The sequence below is a fragment of the Pipistrellus kuhlii genome, unplaced genomic scaffold, assembly GCF_014108245.1.
Source record: "Pipistrellus kuhlii isolate mPipKuh1 unplaced genomic scaffold, mPipKuh1.p scaffold_m20_p_52, whole genome shotgun sequence".
Taxonomy (NCBI): Eukaryota; Metazoa; Chordata; class Mammalia; order Chiroptera; family Vespertilionidae; genus Pipistrellus; species Pipistrellus kuhlii.
In genome coordinates this window covers 983,745-990,210 of record NW_023425554.1, presented here as the reverse complement: position 1 = coordinate 990,210, position 6,466 = coordinate 983,745, and positions in this window count along the sequence as shown.

Here is a 6,466-nt window from a genome sequence, read left to right as displayed (position 1 = left end):
TTTCTTTAAAAACAGGTTTAGTACACATGACAGTCGATGCTATCCAAGCAAAAGATATTTTAGGAATGGCAGCCTAATTATAATTTCATGCATTCATGTTACTGGCCTGTATGATTTCATTGGGTTTTTATGGAATTAATACAGTTGCTAAGGGGGAAATAATACAATGTAATGAGCAAAGTGCCCATTCAGGAGTACATATTGCCGAAACCAGTTTGGCTCAATGGATAGAGCATCGGGCTGTGGACTCAGGGGTCCCGGGTTCAATTCTGGTCAGGGGCACATACCTTGGTTGCAGGCACGTCCCCAGTGGGGGGCGTGCAAGAGGCAGCTGGTTGATGTTTCTCATCAATGTTTCTAGCTTTCTATCCCTCTCCCTCTCTGTGAAAAATTAATAAAATATATATTTTTTAAAAGTACATATCATTAGTATTAAGTCCAAAATAAGAATTTTGGACCATAAATTTCCACTGCCTGATGATCTGGCATGGTCTGTTCATCACAAGTGTAGGCAGTAGTGATTACACAGGCACAGTTGAGTGAATTTTAGAACTAACAAAAGTAGAAGAGCCTTTTAACATTTTACTTTATTTTTTTAATATATTTTATTGATTTTGTACAGAGAGGAAGGGAGAGAGATAGAGAGTTAGAAACATTGATGAGAGAGAGTCATCGATCAGCTGCCTCTTGCACACTCCCTACTGGGGATATGCCCACAACCAAGGTACATGCCCTTAACCAGAATTGAACCCGGGACCTTTCAGACCCCAAGCTGACGCTCTATCCATTGAGCCAAACCGGTTTTGGCTTAACACTTTATTACAAGAGCTTGCTTGAGGGGCTCAATAAATGGATGGGCCTGGGGGGAAAAAATTCATGGGTATGGCTTTGCACTGATGGCTCTGGTAATTGAGAAAGTATTGGGCCACTTTCCTATATCTTATTATAAGGACACTGAAGTCTATCAAAGTAGTGTTTTTGCAATCGGACTTAAAAGTCTCTGTACCTTCTCTCAATACACTGATGAGTGCATACTTTATATAGAGAAGAGCTTAGAATTTAGTTTTGTGAGCAGTATGAAGGGATAGGAGGCAGTCCATTCTCACAGGGTTGGCACTCAGAATTAGTGAGATGATAAACATTTTAGAGCATTGAAAAAGTGGTTCGGCAAGCTTGACATCTTTTTTCTTAGATATGAAATTCACAGATGAGCCATTAACCGTTGTAAAGTGGATGATGCAGTGGCATTTGGTACACTCAAAATGCTGTTAACCTTACCACCAATATCTGGTCCAAGACATTTTCCTCCCCTAAAAGGAAGCCCTTACCCATTAGTTGTCAACCTCACCCTCCTCCCCCATTCCCTGACAACCACTAATCTGCTTTCTGTATCAATTTATTCTGGATATTTCATATAAAGGGAATCGTGACACATGACTTTTTCAGTCTGATTTTCACTAAGCATGTTTTTTGAGGTTCCTCCATGTTGTAGCTTTTATCAGTATTTCATTTCTTTTTATGGCTGAATAATATCCCGTTGTACGTATATACTACATTTGTTTTATCCAGTCATCCAATAGTGGACACTTGAGTAGTTTCCACCTTTTGACCATTGTGAAGAGTGTTGCTATTATCGGGACAAGAATCGGTAATTGTTTTCAGTTCTTTTGGGTAAACCCCTAGGAATGGAATTATTGGTTCAAATGCTAATTTTGTGTTTAAATGTTTGAGGAACACCAAATTTTTTCACAACAGCTGCCCATTTTACATTCCCATCAGCAGGGTTCCAATTTCTCCACTTGCTTACCAATACTTAGTTTCCTTTTTCTTTTTTACTCCAGCCATCCTTGTGGGTGTGAAGTGGTAGCTGAGTATGGTTTTGATCTGTATTTCCTTAACTAATGATGGGCATCCCTTCAGGTGCTTGTTGGTCATTTGTTTATCTTTGGAGAAATGTCTATACAAGTTCTTTGCTTTTTTAAATTGGGTTGTCTTTTGTTGAGTTGTATATTAGACACTTATCAAATGTGATTTGCATTTCTCTCCCCCCCCCCCCCCCAGTCTGGGCTATCTTTTCACTCCCTCCCTTAATAGTGCCCTTTGATGCAAAACAGTTTTGTTTCTTTAAGATTTCCCAAATATCAGATCATGTCATCTATGAAAAATGACTGTTTTTACTTGTTCCTTTCCTACATGGATGCCTTTCATATCTTTTTCTTGCCTGATTGCTCTGAATGGAGCTTCCAATACAATGTTGGAATTCTTGTAACATTTCTTTTTAAAGTTGTTCATATCTCAGTAATATTTCTCCTAACTGTAAATTCCATTAAGTTTACATGGAAGGAAAATATTCTAATTCCAACCAATCTACTTGAGCTGTATTCTTTGAATAAAGAACAGAAGAATGCACTAAACGGTTTGGCTCAGTGGATAGAGCGTCGGCCTGCAGACTGAGGGATCCCAGGTTCGATTCTGGTCAAGGGCATGTACCTTGGTTGTGGGCACATCCCCAATAGGAGGTGTGCAGGAGGCAGCTGATCGATGTTTCTAACTTTATTCCTCTCTCTTCCTCTCTGTAAAAAAACCAATTAAAAAAAAGAACATAAAGTAGATAAAATCTTCTTTTGAAATCTACATTTACGAGTCACAGGTCAACAAGTTGTGAACTTAGTGCCTGTAAGGCCCAGGCAATGTGGGTACATGTATCACATCTTTGCTTAGTAACCTGTTCAAAGATACCCACTCAGGACAAATCCTCAGCTTCCTCATGGGAAATGCCTGGGGATTTTGGCTTCTCAGATGCTCACAATGATTTGGGAACATCTCTAAATAAATAGGAGTGAAGATAAATCACAAACACGTCACAAATTTCCCTTATTTGTTGCCATAAAATTCTGTGAAAGAATTTCTCTTTAGAGATAACCCCCAAAGGGCCAATTTACACCTTGTTACTAACCTGAGTAACAAGATGTAAATTGTTTTCTGCAATGGTTCCCATAAGGAAAACTACAGCCTCCTTACAGAGACATAAGTCCCTAATCACTTGTCACTGGAGGACAATTCATCGCAAATGAACTAAGACCACAGTTCCCTTCAGTGTTTTACATACACTTTGTCTAGCTCAGCAATGACAAAACCAGAGGAAGCTAAGGGAATATTCTTGGAGAAAAAACTTGTTGCTAATTCATCAGCTTCAATAAAGCTGAAATATGTCTTCCCCGGGAAAAGGTGTGAGAATAAACATCTTATCTTTTCTATAAAAAACAAACAAACAGTTTAGACAGCCCCATTTTGGCCTGTGTGACTTGGCAGCCACCATGTTGGCCCTATGACTTGCAGCTCCCCTGGGGGTCACTATCTTAAATGGCAAAGGCCAACCCCTCTCCTTGAATGAGCCAATCACGAAAGACTGTGCGCCTGAGCTCCAATCAAGAGATTGGATCCACAGGTTGAGAACCGCTAGCAGGGTCACCTAAAACCATTGGAAAACACAGGTGTTTACGATTCATTAACAGCAGCAAAATTACAGTTAGGAAGTAGCAACGAAAATAATTTTATGGGGTCACCACAACATGAGGTGCTGTGTTAAAGAGTCTTGGCATTAGAAAGGTTGAGAAACACTGCTATAGAGCTTTAGCTTTTTGCTGGCTATAGACCAGAAGCCACCCTAAATTCCTTGCCATCTGGGTCTCTCCTATATGGCAGCTTGCTTTATCAACATATGCAAGCTAGAAAGGCAAGAGCCCAGCGAGATTAAAGGCATAGTTTTTTGTGACCCAACCAGGAAAGTGACATCACTTTCATTAGCAGCAAGTCTCTAGGTCTAGCCCACACTCAAGGGGATATTATAAAAGTGTAAATTCTAGGAGGTGGGGAACTTTGGTGGCCATCTTTGAAAAGTGCCTGTCACACAATACTATAGTACTATAAATCTAGATATAAATGCTATTCTTATAAACTATCAGATTCTTTTTTTTTTTAGTATATATTTTTTAATTGACTTAAGAGAGGAAGGGCAAGGGAGAGAGAGAACTATCAGTGATGAGAGAGAATCGATTGGCTGTCTTCTGCATGCCCCCTATTGGGGATGGCGCCAGCAACCCTGGCATATGCCCTTGACCTGACCAGAATCGAACCTGGGACCCTTCTATCCACTGAAACTATCAGATTCTAAGAGCCTGTTTCATCAGTCCTTGCTGAAATCAGTTCTATCAAGCATCCTTCCCCAACATTGGCTGGTTTCAACTACAGTGAAAAATCAGTCAAGACAAGACACCCTTCCTTAACTCAGCAAATGCCACGGAAAATTTTCCAGCAGCCAGAGCAGCCTGATTGCCACCCATTCTGATGCTGTGATGATTCCACAACGCCATCAGTGACTCACTGTCAACATTTTACCAGTAGCACTTTTCATGCTTAACGTGTAGGCCAAGGGTGGGGGACCTTTTTTCTGTAAAGGGCCATTTGGATATTTATAACATCACTCATGGGCCATACAAAATTACCAAGTTAAAAACTGTTACTATGAAAAGGTCCTTGCTTTATTGAGTTCTGAGTCCCACCTGCAGTTGCCGTGGCAGGGCCAGACATTCTCCAACCCTGCTCTAGGCTCTCAAATCACCAGTTTTCTGTGTGATCCTTAAACTAGAAGATATCTTGCAATGCTGCTCATTTTCTAGTGATAAATTCAGAAATTTGTCCATTTCAAGTCCATCACAAGCCTTTTCTATTCTCTCTCAAGATAGTTTTCCTTAAGTCTAAGATTCCTTTTTTCTCAAGGATTATATTTCAAAACTATACATAAAGCATAGGTAGAGTGAATAATTAACAAAGCTAATACATATTCAAGAAGCAGAACAGCTGAAACCGGTTTGGCTCGTGAATAGAGCGTCAATCTGTGGATTGAAGGTTCCCAGGTTCAATTCCGGTCAAGGGCATGTACCCGGGTTGCAGGTACATCCCCAGTAGAGGGTGTGCAAGAGGCAGCTGATCAATGATTCTCTCCCATCGATGTTTCTCACTATCCCTCTCTCTTCCTCTCTGTAAAAAAATCAATAAAATATATATTTTTAAAAAAGAAATTGACCGCCTCTATCAAATCCCCTTATCCCTTTCTGATCACCCTCTCAGTAAACCAGTGGTAATTGCTTGTTTTTCTTTTTAATGTATTTTATTGATTTTACACAGAGAGGAATTGAGAGGGATAGAGAGTTAGAAACGTCGATGAGAGAGAAACATCGACCAGCTGCCTCCTGCACCCCCCCCCCCACTGGGGATGTGCCCGCAACCAATGTACATGCCCTTGACCGGAATCGAACCCGGGACCCTTCAGTCCCCAGGCCGACGCTCTTCCACTGAGCCAAACCGGCTTCGGCTGCTTGTTTTTCTTTAGTTTTTTTTTTTTTTTTTTTTTAATATATTTTTGATTTTTTAGAGAGGAAAGGAGAGGGATAGAGAGTTAGAAACATCAATGGGAGAGAATCATTGATCAGCTGCCTCTTGCACACCCTCTACTGGGGATGTGCCCACAACCCAGGTACATGCCCTTGACCGGAATCGAACCCGGGACCTTTCAGTCTGCAGGCTGACACTCTATCCACTGAGCCAAACCGGTTTTGGCTATAGTTTTTTTTTTTAAGGAGATTTTTTTTTTTATTACTGATTTTTTACAGAGAGGAAGGGAGAGAGCTAGAGAGCTAGAAAGAGAGCCATCGATCAGCTGCCTCTTGCATGTCCCCTACTGGAGACGTGCCCGCAACCAAGGTACATGCCCTTAACCGGAATCGAACCCAGGACCTTTCAGTCCGCAGGCCAACGCTCTATCCACGGAGCCAAACCGGTTTCGGCTTTCTTTATAGTTTTATGTCCTTAAAAACTTATCTATTTTTATCTGTTTTAGAAATCTACATGAAAAAGAGATGATCAATCACATATGTGCACATACCTCTCTTCTCTGGTTTCCCATTACATTTGTAAGATTCATGTGTTGTGTGCAGCTGTGGTTTGTTCATTCTCATATTTGTTCCACCATGGATGGATGTTTAGGCTGTTTTCAATGTAGACTCTTAGAAACAATGCTATTTTAAACCTTCTTAATTGTGTCAGTGAGAGTTTCTGTGGGATTGGAATTAGTGGGCTATAGAGTATGCAGAGCTTAAACTTCACCAAAAAGGTCAAACTGTTTTCTAAAATGACTGAACCAAATGATGAGAAGTATATGAGTGCTCCCACTGTCATTCTTTTTTGACCTCCAGACTCCTGCCTCTTAAGCACTTTTATCCCATGTGTGACATTTGCATTTTCTTTCCACTTTGAAATTTTTCATTTTAAAAAAATGTATTTTTTTATTGATTTCAGAGAGGAAGGGAGAGGAACAGAGAGAAATTGTTTTTTCTCTCATCGATGTTTCTGACTCTGTCCCTCTCCTTCCTCTTTGTACAAAATCAATAAAATATATTAAAAAAAG